This window comes from Molossus molossus, unplaced genomic scaffold, assembly GCF_014108415.1.
Source record: "Molossus molossus isolate mMolMol1 unplaced genomic scaffold, mMolMol1.p scaffold_m16_p_13, whole genome shotgun sequence".
In the NCBI taxonomy this organism is placed as follows: domain Eukaryota; kingdom Metazoa; phylum Chordata; class Mammalia; order Chiroptera; family Molossidae; genus Molossus; species Molossus molossus.
In genome coordinates this window covers 59289407-59305502 of record NW_023425348.1, presented here as the reverse complement: position 1 = coordinate 59305502, position 16096 = coordinate 59289407, and the positions used below count along the sequence as shown (strand labels likewise).

Genomic DNA, 16096 nt, shown 5'->3' with positions numbered 1-16096 from the left:
TATGTGACAATAGTATGCAATATACTTCTTTTGCTTCCCTCCTGTTTTTTGTATTATTGTTGCCATACATTTTACTTGTATATATGTCAAATCCCTGACCTTTCTTATTTTTGCTTTACTCTGTCAATTAATATTTTTAAAAGTCAGATTTATTGAGCTATACTTTACGTACAATAAAATTTACCCTTTTAAGGTATACAGTATTTTAATATTTTACAAATGTATTCGTCATGTAGCTACCACCACACTTAAGATAAAGGATGTTTTTATCACCCTACAAAGTTTCTTCATGCCCTTTTTAGTCAATCCCTCACTCATTCTCCACCCCTGATAATTACTGGTCATATTTCTGTCTTTATAAGCTTACCTCTTCTACAGTGTCATGTAAATGGAATCATAACGGCACTGAGCATTTTGTGTCTGGCTTCTTTTATTTAGCATAATGCTTCTGAGATTCATTCCTGTGGTTGCAGGTAAAGTAATTTGCTTCTTTCTTTTGTGAGTAGTATTCCATTGTATGGATGTACCACAATTTGTTTTTCTATCACCAGTCGATGGTAACTTGGGTTGTTTCCAGTTTTTGTGATTCTTCAGAGTAAAGCTGCTCTAAACATCTGGATACAGGTGTTTGTATGGACATATGTTTTCAGTGCTTTTGGAAAAATACCTAGGAATGGGATTTTTATGTTGAATGATAAATGAATGTTTAACTTCTTAAGAAACTGCTAAAGAGTTTTCCAAAATGATTGTACTATTTTTGTGTTCCCTTTAACTATTAATGGGCTCCATTGCTCCATAACCTTACCAGCAGTTGGCACTGGTATTGTTAGTGGTTTTTTTTTTTTTTTTTTTTTTAAATTAGTGGTGCTAGTAGACTTACAATAGTATGCCATTGAGATTTAAATTTGCATTTCTTTAATGACTGATGATTTCGAGAAAATTTCCACTGCTTATTTGTCCTCAATATCTCTTTGAAGTGATATCTTTTAAAATGTTGTGTAATTTTTTATTCAATTGAGTTTTTAATATATTCTAGATGCAAGTCCATTATCTGATGTATGTTATACAAATATTTCTCCCAGAATGGGCTTGTCTTTTCATTTTCCTAACAGTGTCTTTCAAAAAGCAAAAAAAATTAATTTTAATGAAATCTAATATATGAATTTAAAAATTTTATGGTATATGCTTTTAACCCAAGCCCAGAAAGATTTTATTGTAGATTCTCAGTTTTGGCTCTATATTTAGGTCCATTTCAGTTTTATTATTGACTGATTGAATGAATTTTGTTTATTTTTTTAGAAAGAGGAAGGGGGCATAGAGATGGGGGGGGGAGAGATAGAGATAGAGAGAGAGAGATCCATGTGAGAGAGTAACATCAATTGGTTGCCTCCTGCATGTGCCTCAACCAATGATCGAACCTGAAATCTGGGTACATGCCCTGACTGAGTAGTGTTCCACTGTGTAAATGTACCACAGCTTTTTTATCCACTCATCTACTGACAGGCTTTGGGCTATTTCCAGATCTTGGCTATTGTAAATAATACTGCAATTAACATAGGGATGCACATATTCTTTCATATTAGTGTTTCGGGTTTCTTTGGATATATTCCCAGAAGTAGGATTACTGGGTCAAAAGGCAGTTCCTTTATTCATTCATTCATTCATTCATTCATTCATTCATTTATTTATTTATTTATTTATTTATTTATTTCCTCACCCAAGGACATTTTTTGATATTTTGTTCAGATAGAGTGGGAGGGAGAGAAAGAGAGAGAAACATCAACGTGAAAGGGACACTTCGAGTGGTTGCCACCTGCATGACCCAGCCAGGGTCGGGGACAAACTGCAACTGAGGTATATGCCCTTAGTGGGAACCGAACCTAGGTCTCTCTGGACTGCAGGCCGATGCTATAACTGCTGAGCCAAACGGGCCAGGGGAGCCATTTTTAATTTTTTGAGGTAATTTCATACTGCTTTCCACAATGGTTGCACCAATCTATATTCCCTCCCACAGTGCACAACGGTTCCCTTTTCTCCACCTCCTTGTCAGCACTTCTTTGTTGATTTATTGATGATAGTCATTCTGGCAGGTGTGAAGTGATATCTTGTTGTGGTTTTAATTTGCATCTCTCTGATTATTAGTGATTTTGAGCATTTTTTATATGTCTATTGGCCATCTGTATGTCCTCTTTGGAGAAATGTCTATTTAGGTCCTTTGCCCATTTTTAAATTGGATTGTTTGTCTTCCTGGTTTTGAGTTGTACAAGTTCTTTATATATTTCAGAAATTAACTCCTTATCAGATGTATCCTTGGCAAATTTGTTCTCCCTTTCAGTGGGTTCCCTTTTCATTTTGTTGATGGTTTCCTTTGCTGTGCAAATACTTTTTAGTTGAATGTAGTTTTATTTGTTTATTTTTCTTTTGTTTCCCTTGCCCAAGGAGATATATTAGAACAAATATTGCTATGAAAAATGTCAGAGACTTTACTGTCTCTGTTTTCTTCTAGGATTATTATGGGTTTGAGTCTAAATTTAAGTCTTTAATTCATTTTTAGTTTATTCTTTTTTAAAAAATTATTTTATTTTTGTTACAGATGTTTCTCCTTTCCCCGCTCTAGACACCCTCCTTTCAATCCTGCCCCCACCCCGCCAGCATTGTTGTCTATGTCCATTGGTTACACATACATGCATATACGTTCTTTGGTTTATCTCATTAGTATTCTTGTGTATGGTATAAGGTGGTCTAGTTTCATTTTTTTTTGCATATTTCTGTCCAATTTTCCCAACACCATTTATTGAAGTGACTGACTTTATTCCATTGTATCCTCTTGCCTCCTTTGTCAAATACTAATTGACCATAAAGGCATGGGTTTATTTCTGGGCTTTCTCTTTTGTTCCATTGATCTACATGCCTGTTCTTCTTTTTAAAAATGTCTTTATTGATTTTTTTAGAGAGAGAGGAAGGGAGAGAGAGATAGAAACATTGATGTGTGAGAAAATTGATTGGCTGCCTCCTACAAACCCCCTAGTGGGGACTGAGCCCGCAACCTGGGCATGTGCCCTGAACAAGAATTGAACCAGGACCTCTCAGTCCATGGGATGACACTCAATCCACTGAGCCACACCAGCCGAGCTATATGTCTGTTCTTATGCCAGTACCAGGCTGCTTTAATTACAATGGCTTTGTAGTGTAGTTTGAAATCGGGTATTGTGATTCCTCCAACTTCCTTCTTCTTTCACAAGATTGCTAAAGCTATTAGTTTTGTTGTTCCATGTAAATTTTTGGAATATTTATTCTAGATCTGTGAAATATGCCATTGATATTTAAATAGAAATTGCACTGAATCTATAGATTGCTTTGGGTAACATGTACATTTTAATGATATTAATTCTTTCAATCCATGAACATGTGAAGCACATTTTTAATTGCTGTTTTAATATTTTTCTAATGAATGATGATGTTGAGCATCTTTTTATGTGCCTAGTGGTATTTGTATAAATTCTTTGGGAAATATCCATTCAAATTTTTTGCTCATTCTAAAATTGGTTTACCTTTTCATTTTAAGTTGTTAAAGGTCTTTATGTTTTGTGGGGAAAGGCAGGAGCGGGGCGGGAGCAGGAAGGAGGGGGTCAATTGGGGCAAAAGGAGGAACATCTGTGTGTCTATGAGACTGTTTCTGTTCTGCATGTTCATTTTGTTTGTAAAGTCAATTACCAATAGTTATGTATTTATTGCCATTTTGTTTGTTCATATATAAGTTTATTTCTAGGCTCTCATTTTTTATTTCATTTATTTATCTCTCCTTATGCCAGTACCACATTGTTGTGATTCCTATAACTTTGTAGTAAATGTTGAAATAGAAAATTGTGAGCCCTCCAACTTAGTTCTTGTTTTTCAAGATTATTTTGGATATTCAGGGTTCCTTGCAGTTTCATATACATTTTAAGATCCATTTTTTCTTTTCTGCAAAAAAGACCATTGGATTTAAATAGGGATTGTATAGAATCTATAGGTTTATTTGGGGAATTGCAGTCTTAACAATATTAAGTCTTACAATCTATGAACACAGGATGTCTTTCTATTTATTTGGGTCCTTTTAAATCTCTTTTGGTAATGTTTTATAAGGCCTATACCTTTTGTTTTACTCTGTGATGTGCCTGGTACACAGAGTTACTTGGAATAGTTAAGTGAGGCTTACTTTTAAGCTTTTTAAGTGAGGCAGCAAATACTAGGAATAATTTAGGCCCACTACTTGATGAGATGTTTTTGCTGACTCATTTTATATGTATTATGAGGTTTCAGTATTTTTTTAAAATGCGGCTGGTGGCAATAGGAACTATTCTCAACCCTGTGTAGGCTCCATAGATTTTTCAATGTATTTCTTTCCAGTAGTTATTTTTTTAGAGTAGGGTGATTTTCTCTTATGTGCAGATCTCTATTCAGTCTAAGACTGAATGGGGCCTCTCTGCACATCTCTGAATCACTTTCTCTGCACAACATTTTTTAAAAAAGTTTTTATTGATTTTTAGAGAGAGAGAAAGGGAGAGGAAGAGAGAGAGAGGGAAACATCAACTGCTGCCTCCTGCACTTCCCTACTGGGGATCCAGTGGCAACTGGGACATGTCCCCTGACCTGGAATCAAATCCATGACCTCTTGTTGCGTGGGATGATGCTCAACCCACCAAGCCACACCAGCAGGCAAGCATTGGTCTATTTTTTAAGCATTCCTCCCTGTTAATTCTAGCCTTCTTGGTCTCTCTGATATTCTCTGTTTCTTCAATTCAGCTAGACTTCTGGGTTCTGTTTGTCATCCCCTGTCAGTACTGTGGCCCAAAGACTCCAGGAACAATTGTAGGCTCACCTAATTTATTTCCATTTTCTCAGGGTTCATAGGCCTACACTACTTATTGCTCAGTTTCTGAAAATCATAGTTTCATATATTTTGTTTTCTAGTTATTTAAAGACGAAGGTAAATCCAGTTCTTGCTATTCTACCATTGTCAGATGTAGAAGCTGTGAATCACTGTGTCAAATTGAACTTTCATTAATGTAAAATGAAGACAAGAACATCTTAATTCTCATGTAGTTCCTGGATAAATTTAGGAAGCTTCTTTAATAAATTTATATTAGAAGTTGCATATATCCTTAATGCTAGTTATTTATTAATGAGAATTTTTTTGTACCATTTTATAGTAAATACTAGCCTAATGACATAGTAAATGTCTACAGTGTTAAAACAAATTTCAACTTTAAAAACATAGCATTCTAATGGAGTAGATGAAAGCTGTGTGTGATAAATGGAAGGGAAGATATGATCTTAAACTCTCTATGCTTCAATTTATTCATGTCTGAAATGAAGAAAATAATAATATAGATGTTTGATATATGTAATATGACATATTTAGGGTGGTATATCTAATATGTTTCATACAATGCCAGGCAGATAGTAAGTGCTATATAAGTGTGAACCATTGTTATTATCTTAATCATAAGCATTATTTTTATTAGCATATGAGGAGACATGGGGGGGTTAGATAATGAGATTTAAAGCTATAAAAATATTTATCTAATTTAATATCAAATTTTGCCGGGATGTTCTAATTTTGAATATTATTAGCATGAAGAGTTGAAGACAGAAGCTAGATTTTGGCTAGTAATATAGAACTCAACAAGTGTTTTGGTTCTGTGCAAATTGTATGTTAACTAGCAGACTTTTCCCTCTTAGATCTACGATGTCAGAACTAAAAGGAAATTAAGCTGATATTTTTTTTTTGAGTTATAAATGAAAAGATGTATATCATAGCCACTCACATTTTAAATAGAGGTTCAACATTTTGATATTGTTAAATTCTAAGAGTGATATTATAGATAAACTTTGGGAAAAACTACATGCTGGTATATATTGATCTACACACCAAAAATGTATTCCTAGAAAGTTGCATGTTCATCCAATTGTAACTAGTTAAAATCACTTCCTAGGTTAGTATGGAGGAATACATTACTAAAAAAATGCTTTGAGATGAAGAGTTCCTTAATAATAGACATTGCCTGGCACATTAGTAGGTGCTCAATTAATATTTCTACCTAATTTTCAAAAAGTTTTCTTACAATAGTGTATTTCTATTTGTGTGTAGCCTCCTCTTGATTTGGAAATAAAATACTATAACTTTTCAGAAGTGGAGTTAGTAGACTAACTATGGGTAATATAAATATTTGTCATCATTTACCAATTACTGGTCCCTGATGATGAAGAAAAGTATTCCACTGAATTGATCATAGTTAAAATAAAATGTTTGTTGAATAAACTTTTGAATTTTAATGGTGCAGAGCACTTGAGGTTACTTTAGAAATGAGTGTTTTTGTTCATGTTATAATAGGATTGGATAATATTTATATTTTAGTTCAACTGAATTTAAATGGAGTTGCATAACTGATTCTGAGGTTTTCTTGATTTTCTGTTTCATAAATAACTGGAATTACAATTCTTGGTAAATTTATTTTGCTAAATTCTGTGGGACAGCTTTATTCTGGGAGATTTTTTGTTATTCAGTTTTTAACTTAACAGTTCAAACAATTGCTTGCATAATGTTCTTTTACATATTAATTTTTAGGAAGCTCCTAGTGATGATATATTCAGTGAGCAAATATCAGAGTCTCAAAACTAAAGAAGTAATGTACTAACTAATATACTGCTCTGCAATATACAGACAACTCCCATCATTTTCAAAATTACTGTATTATATAGACATATGAAAGGATGCTCAACAGAGAAATGCAAATTAAAACACAATGAGATATCACCACACACCTGTCAGAATGGCTATCATCAATAAATCAACAACCAGGTAAGTATTGGCGAGAATGTGGAGAAAAAGGAACCCTTGTGTGCTGTTGGTGGGAATGCAGATTGGTGCAGCCACTGTGGAAAGCAGTATGGAGTTACCTCAAAAATTAAAAATGGAACTGCCTTATGACCCAGTGATTCCACTTCTGGGAACATATCCAAGGAAACCTGAAACTAATATATGCACCCCTATGTTCATTGCACTGTTATTTACAATAGCCAAGCTTTGGAAGCAGCCTAAGTGCTTAACAGTGGATGAGTGGATAAAAAAGCTGTGGTACATTTTTTTACACAATGGAATACTGCTCAGCCATTTAAAAAAAAAAAAAAGAAGGAAATCTTACCTTTTGGGGTTGCGTGGATGGACCTGGAGAATATTATGCTAAGTGAAATAAGCCAATTAGAGAAACACAAGTACCATATGATCTCACTTATATTTGGAATCTAATGAACAAAATAAAATAACAAAGTGGAGACAGACTCATGGATACAGAAGGCAGACTGACAGTTGTCACAGGGGAGGAGGTTGGGGAGCTGGGTGAGAAGGGTGAAGGGGTTAAGCAAAGAAAAGAAAGACTCATGGACACAGACGACCGTATGGTGATTGGCGGAGGGAAGGGAGGGTGGTGGGAGCGGGTAGAAGAGGGCACAGAGGGAATAAATGGTGATGAAAAAAAGACTTGATTTGGGTGGTGAACACACAATGCAATATACAGATGATGTATTATAGAATCGTATCCCTGAAACTTATAAAATTTTATTAACCAATGTCACCCCAATAAATTAAACAAACATTAATCTAAAAAGGAGAGAATATACATTTCTAAAAGTCAAAAGAAAAAAAAAGTTTGTTGGTTTTAATCCTCTTCATTGAACTTTCTCTTCATCTTCTATCTTACCTAATTTTAAGGGATATACAATTTTTCAGCCATCATAGTCACATAGCATCTTAGTCTCACAGATTAAATTATTCTATAAATATTAAAGATATATTCATTTAGTTTTAAATATTGTGTTTCCACTGCAAGGTACTGACGTTATATACTTTTAATTTATGTTGAACATTTTTATGATTTTTTTGCTGAAAGAATATAATCAATATGCTAAGTGCCATGTTTTAAATTGATGACTATGTAATTTTATGTCTAAGTATTTTTTGATGACATGGGCATCAATATTAAATGAAATCCACTATCAGGAATTCATATTGTACTTGTATTATGCGGAACATGATGAAATGTTCTCTTTTCCTTGTTTTGTCCTTATTGTAGCAATCTCCCAAACCTTCAACATTTATTTTAAACTAAAATATTTCTCCATAGAATAAACAGAATAATACCTCACCTGTGAAGGGTGATTACACATTGTGAATTTGTTTTAAGATCTTGGTAATTCACATAGCATTGTATGCCTGACACTAAAAATATTGCTATATCATGTTATAAAAGAAAGGACATTTTAATTATTATTCTTTTATCCTCATCCAAGTATATTTTTATTGATTTGAGAGAAAGAGAGAGAGAGAGAGGGACTGAGAAAGAAAAATTGATGTGCAAGAGAAACATCGATCTCCTGTATCAGTCTCCTCCTGTACATGCCCTGACCGGGAGTGATTGAACCCGCAACCTAGGTATGTGCCCTGACTAGGGATTGAACCCGAAACCCTTTTGGTGCATGGGATGACATTCAACCAACTGAGCCACCTGGCCAGGCTAGAGAGGACATTTTTGAACCCTACCTTTGTCTCATTGAGACCAGAAATTGATCTTGAGACTTCATTTTATTTAGACATATATATTAAGATATATTATGTTTAAGTCTGGTTTTATAGAGTAATTTCACTAAGTTACTCAGGACTATATGTTGTTTAATTTTTTTTTTTTTTGAATTATGATATAGTGGATATGTTCTAAGTAAGACTAAGTAATTGAGATTTGCAAAGGAGACTATAGAAACCCACAGTTTCCTTTATTATTAAGTGACCTAGAGTACTACTAGATATAATTTTACATTAGGCACCAGGATTGAATGATTTTTACAGAACTGAGTAACATTTTCTGGTTCTGGATAATTGAATTTAGAGTTCAGTGCAGATGAGATTCAGGTCATGGGATTATGAGCCAGTTAGTTAGCTTTGCTTTATTATTATTATTTTTAACATACTTAGGATAAAAAAAAAATTAATTGGATGAACAGATTCTTTCCTGAATAGAGTAGTGTTAACAGAGGGTTCCTGGGAGATTAGTTCACTTACCACTTTTTATTTATCAATTTGAAGAGGGAGTGTACAGGAAAATCTGTTGTTTCCTTGGAATAGGAAGTCTATTCCAAGCCTTTTCAGATAGTAAAATGCTAACCAAGAATGGATAATATTAAAAAATATCAAAGACAGGTAAATAGAAAGAAAATGGCAAAAAATATCTATTTGCCCAAACTGAAGATTATTCCCATTTTTCTTCGTGTTTAATACAAAGACAATGAAACTTTAACTTTTTTTTTTTTTATCCTCACCCGAGGACATTTTTGCATTTTTTGTTCAGACAGAGCGGGAGGGAGAGAGAGGAAGAGAGAGAGAGAGAAACATCGATGTGAAGGGACACATCGAGTGGTTGCCACCCGCACGACCAACCAGGGCCGGGGACAAACTGCAACCGAGGTACGTGCCCCTAGCGGGAACCGAACCCGGGTCTCTCTGTACCGCAGGCCGACGCTCTAACCGCTGAGCCAAACCAGCCAGGGTGAAACTTTAACTTTTATTTATTACTTAAAATAAGCAGAATTATTTTAGAGGTTTCTGTGTGTATGTGCCAAAAAATAAGAAAAAATATGGGATATTATCAGGAAAAGTATTAGAAACAGAATACAGCAGAATCTGGTCCTTAAGCAAAACAATATAGTAGTCAGACTGGAAACCCAGGTTTAAAAAAACCCAAAAACATTTCCAGAAAGAAACAGAAACAGAAGAAATCCAGAAAATCATTAGGAAGTGTGAGTGAATTCATATCAATATAGACTAAAAACATAACTTTTTGGTTGGGAAAGATTAAGGCTGAGAGTGGATCTGATTTAAGTGTAAGTACTCATGAATAGTGTATATAAGGAGGAGATGGATTTAGTTACCATGTAAGCCCTCCCTGCCCACACTCCCCACCCCTCCAATCTTCAGTGGTTTGTGTCGAAGCTTTGAAGGACAATTTAGAGAATGGGTTTTGAATTCAGAAGACTTGGATTTATGTTCAGATTCCCACACTTAACAGCTGTATGACTTTAAACTTCAGATTCCTCATTTAAAAAAATAGAATATGATATTTATCCCACAGGGTTGAGTTATATATGTTAGTTATGACATCAGTGGAAAAACCTGACACATAGTAGAATTCAATAAATGCAGATTGAATGAGATTATATGCCCATCTCAGATCTTTTTTTTCCAGCCTCAGGGTTTTTTTCAAAGAGAGTTCTCAACCTAGTGTCCATGGATATGAAGTTCACTGTGCTCACCTTTTAGCATTAACTTCCTTAGATTCATCCCTTGCTTAGCTGGATATTATCTTAAGGTATTGTTTTCTTAGACGCAAGCTTCCTTATTATTGGTATGTTTATGTATTTTTATATGTTTAGACTTTGTTGTTTTTATACTTGAAGGACAACTTGGCTGAGTATAGCATTATTGGATCACATTCAGGATTTTAGAGTTCGCCGTACTTTTCTCCAGGCATTTAATGTTGAGGCAAAGGCTGAGGCCAGCAACAAGCCCTTTCATTTCCAACTTTGCAGATAATTTTTTGTTTTTACTTATAAACTTTTAAAGTACAAAGTTTATCAGGATATATTTTAGCATTACTATTTACATTTTACCTTTTCCTGGGGACATGAATTACTTTCTTGTGTTATATATACATAATTTTCTGGGGAGGTTCATTTAAAAAATTCTCTTCTTCAGAATCAGGAATTATAAATGTTGCATCTCCATTGTTTTTCTAATTATCAGTTTACTATCCAATGCTTTATGTTCATTTTTACCATTTCTTTCTTTCTTTCTTTTTTTTTAATCCTCACCCAAGGACATTTTTTGTTCAGGTAGAGTGGGAAGGAGAGAGAGGAAGAGAGAGAGAGAGAGAAACATTGATGTGAAGGGGACACATCGAGTGGCTGCCACCTGCGCAACCAACCAGGGCCTGGGACAAACTGCAACTGAGGTACACGCCCTTAGTGGGAATCGAATCCGGGTCTCTCTGGACCGCAGGCCAACGCTCTAACCCCTGAGCCAAACCAGCCAGGGCTTTACCATTTGTTTTTAAATGATTTACTCAATCCTCTCTCTATGCCCTAGTGTCAGTTGTTAAAACAATTTTTTTTTTCTACACCTAATGAGAGTTTTATCTATGTAACGGCTTGCTTTTCCTTCTTCCATTTCTTTCCTGAGGTCCGCCAGCTCACTTTTCAACTACTTTTGCCTTATCTCTTCTTTGATCTCTTTATCTTTTCTTTGAGTTCTTTTTTTTCTCCCTCACAGAGATCATATTATTTTTATTTGAGACTGAGAAGAAATATTTGTCTAAACTCTTCCTTTGCTTCCTTGAGCAAGGGAGGAAATCATTAACAATTTTTTATTGTGTGATCTGTGTCTTTAATATCTCATTTTCCTATTATGTATGCATATACAGTTCCTGTGCTAATTCCTTTCTTACTGCTTAGCTTCAGATGAGGGCATATTTATACTGAATATTTATTTGTTAAAAAATAATATTAGGAGGGATTGTATAGAGTGAACTGAGGCAATCTTAGCCACTTTAAAATTGGCATTTGTTGTCTTGAAAAACCTCAATTATTTATTTATTTTTTACATTCTGCTTATATCTCTTAGTTTCTGGCATTAGAAGTTTGGTGTGGCTTACAATGAACCACCTTAAGTTAGGCTATCTGTGCTGTGATCTGGTCATCTCTGCTTCCTTTCTTTCGCCTCAGGCAGTGTTTTAGGAGATTAGATTATAGACAAGATGGTACATCTGCGTGTTTCGTCCTTATGCAGCTCAGCTTCACCTGCAATTCCTGTGTGGACCTGGGTCTTCATAGGAACATTCCCTACTGCTTCTGCTGTTACCACTTTAGTCAAAAGACCATTTGATATTCTTTTAGACTGTGGCACTTCACTTTTGGAGAAATGTATTCTTGCTTGAAGTCTGAGGAGATAGGTGTCATCTTGTAGTTATTCTTCTTTATTCTGGTTTAGATGTCATCTATTCAGCCCATATTCTTCACTGTGTGTTGGGAACTTGTAGGTAGGTATTTCATTGCTTCATTAAGGATCTCCTCATTCCCCCCTCCCCAATTTATTATTTTGTGTTGTTTAAAAGGGAGAAGAGTTAGAAAAAAATTGCTTCTACTCCTTCATCTTTGACCAGAATTCTAAATTGTCTTCCTTAAAAAATACTTATAAATATACTCTCTGCTCGTTTTAAGTCAATTAAACATTTCCTAACACTTATTGAGTATCTGCTGTGTGTTAAGCTTTGTTGAATTAGATGTATATAACTATTATCTTTCTTAATCTTAAAAATTCTATATGTTTTTAGTATTACCTCATTTAAAAATAAAAAATCCAAGGTTTAGAGAAATTAAGTAAATTGTCCAAGGTCACACAGAAGATCTAGAACTAAAACTTAGGTCTATTGCACTCCAAAGCTATATATTTTCTGCTAGACCCTGTCTAGTCCCTAACTGTATAATAATAAAGGGTGAATAAGAGATTTTATGCATATTTCATAGTTTGATTTCTTACTGCCACCTTTGGCTAATTTGAATTTGATAAATGTGTTTATATATATCATCTACCCACGAATATAAGTAATAATAATAATGATAGTAGGTTTCCCTTGGTGGTTGGGCCTGAGTATGCACAGACACATACTGTTAATAAAATTTTCTCCCCTTTGAGTTATCTGTGAAAGGGACCTGTGGAACTTTAGGATAATTATTTGTTAGAGTAATTCACTGGTGCCTGTGCATGAAGAGGATAATATTTCTGAGAGAGATTACTTTTGCACCAAAGGATCCTTTTTGAATTGATTTACCATGTGATTTATTTGACATTTTGAACTGCAGAAAAATATCCATCTTAGATAAACATAGCTTAGTCATTTTGTTGGAGGATTGAGTAGTTAGATATATAAAAACATTTAGGAAAAAAGTAGGTGGGGTCAAAGAGGAGAATAATCAGGCCCAGGTTGTATGGACAACTAACCAACTCCAGTTTTCTTCTCATATCTGGGAAAATATTTGCTTGTTTTTCTTTAAAATTTTTTTCCTGCACTGTGTTCTAGTGTAGCGGGATCTTCAAATACACACAAACAAAATAGCAAGGCACATTGTATATGGCTTAATGACTAGTCCTGGGCTACTTAGAGATTGCTTGCTTTTTCTCTAGTGGCAGTCTAGCTATCTGGAGTGAAGGCCTGCTATAAGATACTCCAGCTTTTTGTTGCAAGTCTAGTGTCCTATGGTGTGCCTCTGCAACTCTAATTACTACTTACCTGATGGTTAGAACATTTCTGCTGGCTTAGTTATGTTATCTAATCAGTTTTGAATTATTGAATTAAAAAAAAACAATAACAGCTAGAAGTTACATTGCTACAACAGTGTGTTAATATTTCAAATAGAATTACAATCGTGGTAGAAATTGGCAGGCAGAGCAGACCATGGTCTGGAGCCCCAAAGGTGTGACTTAGATGAAAAATGACTCCTCAAATATGTTGAGAGCAACTCATTCAGGTGCATTAGGGATGACATGTTTTTTGAATTTTAAAAAGCACTTGATGCCCATAAGCTAGTGACCACCGGACTCAAAGCAGGCACTGTAGTGAGTACATGGTAGTATTTAGGCAGCTACAAAAAAACTGGGTGTGCACTTTTTGAAGAAAAGGGAAACACCCTAGTGCTTTTCTTAAGGCCTGTGAAATCAGAGTCTAAGAAGTTTTCCCCGGAGGCAAGCTATTTTTATAAGTGCTCTTGCCCAGAGAAGTGCTATCAGTTTCTCTTCTTATTTTTCAGTTCCCTGGGTTCTCATTCACATACCTTCTCATTGTTGTGCTCATTCCTGCCTATCTTTCTTTCTGTAAGTTTGTTTTCATGTCCCTATTTTTACTATACTTACGTTACCCTATTTCACTTAGAAAGGTTAGTTATTGAAGCCCTTTATAGCCCATACTGGCTTTACAGAGGCATAGATCCCACCTGCTAAGTTAATGCTTAAAACTTGACAGAGAAAAACAGTGTGCGAGTGTGGGGTGGGCATAAGAGCAAGCGCTTTGGAGTCACCTAGTCCTGGATCTGGACCCCAGACCTTCATTCACACATTGTTGAAATACCTTTGCACAAGTTACATTACTTTTCTGAGCCACAATTTTCTAAAAGATGGAGATAATGCCATTCTTACCAGATTGGTGTGAAATGTAAGTTATATAAAGTACAGCCCCTAGGATAAAAACATAATAAATATGGCATATTGTACTACTGATCACAGTTGTTTATTCCTTCACTTCTTATAGATGGGGTATACTTCCTCCTCCTACTGACTTTGGATCTTGGCCATGTTGTTTCTGAGCAATATCTTTTAGAAGCGTTGCAAGATTTTCTCATACCTCTTATTCTCTGTGCTCTCTATTATACAAAGAGTATGTTTCAGACATAGGATGTATCCTCAGCCTGAGCTCTAGAATAAGAAGAAAATGGCGCAGACTTGAATCTGACCCCCGAGCAGAGACACGTAAGCTGACTTGCTTCCATCAACATGTATTATAAGCAGAGAAATAAATATTTGTTCTTGCAAGTCACTGAGGTTTTAAGGTTGTTATGCAGTATAATACCATTTCCGTTAGCAGTTTCTGTATTTGTTAGCTTTGCTATAGTCACAAAGAATCCCAACGCCAGTGGCTTTAAACAACAGACATTTATTTCTCAGTCATGAGTCTTCAGGTTGGCTGTGGCTCTCCTTGGCTCTCTGGCATATGTCATTTCAATCTGTGATCCAGGCTGAGGGAGCAGGCCCTATCTGGGACATGCTGTTCTTGTAGCAGAGGCCAGAAGTACAGAAGGTTGATCCAGACTATGTAGGTGCATTTAAAGCTTCTATAAGAATATGGCGTGTGTCACATCTTCTCATATTCCATTGGCCAAGTCATCTGTCCAAGCCTGGCAATGGGGCAGGGAAATATACTCCATTTACTGGGAGGCACTGGAAGTCACATGTCAAAGAGTTAGAACAGACAGTTGGGAACATAATACAACTAACCACAGTAGGCTTTCCACACATGTTAGATTTCTTCTGTCTTCGGTACTCTCGTTTCGTTCTAGGATTACTGACAGGTATAAAACACAAATACATCTGGGAGAAGTAATATTGTTATTTAATTTTACCCAGGGTAGAAGTACTAGATACTGCAGAGCAGATTCCTGCTGAGTGTACAATAGCACCAAAAAAAGAGTAAATAAAATAGTTAAGTATTACAAGTTGGTTAGATCCATGCAGATTGAGTATGATTCCCAGAAAGCATTGGGGGAACCTTTTCATCTTGGAAATGTAATTTCATGACACGGTGAGGTTTCCAGGATCCTAAAGTGAAATGGCTGTGGCAGTGGCCCTTTCTGTTTGGCTAATTGCCCTAGGTTGAGTTTTTTCCTCTCCTCAGTGCTCTAGGAATTTTTATGAGCCTCTTAAAAGTAACTGAGATGTCAGTCAGTATAGTTGCAATGAACAGGTGATACCTCTAGTCTGGTTGTTGCCCCTGAGTGAAAAGTCTCTTTGGCCACAGGAGCTTCTTTGAATTGGCATCCACTGTGTAAGGCACGAAAGCTAATTAAAAAAGCATTTTATTTATTATATAATCTGCCAGACTTTCCTTTCGCTATATTTATGCATGTCTATGGGGGTCAAAGTATGTTAGAAGGGTTCTCGGGGAAACTTGACTTAATGCCACATTTAAATTCATTCTGTGACCTTAATTTCTCTTCTCTGTTCTATGTCTCAATTTTCTTGTCACTTTTTAAATATACGAGTCTTATTTTAAGCAAACCTGATAGGAGAGAAGATGCATTAACAGTCAGATAAATTAGTACCTTTAAACTTAGTATTGCATTATGAAATTTGGAAGAAAGATTTCCTTTAAGAAGTCTAGCCTATTGACTAAAACTTGGAAAACATGGTAAATAATATGTGGGATTTTTATCCTAGCCCCTGAAAATGAAAGCTTATTTA

General features: G+C 35.3%; 1 long non-coding RNA gene across 1 annotated transcript in view; it reads left to right on the top strand.

The window, feature by feature from the left end:
• LOC118629073 overlaps positions 1-6738 on the top strand; it is a 64701-nt gene extending 57963 nt beyond the window's left edge. Inside the window, exon 6 of the long non-coding RNA XR_004959347.1 lies at positions 6611-6738. This is a non-coding gene — a long non-coding RNA (uncharacterized LOC118629073). The remainder of the gene's footprint in view (positions 1-6610) is intronic.
• The last annotated feature ends 9358 nt before the right edge of the window (positions 6739-16096 follow it).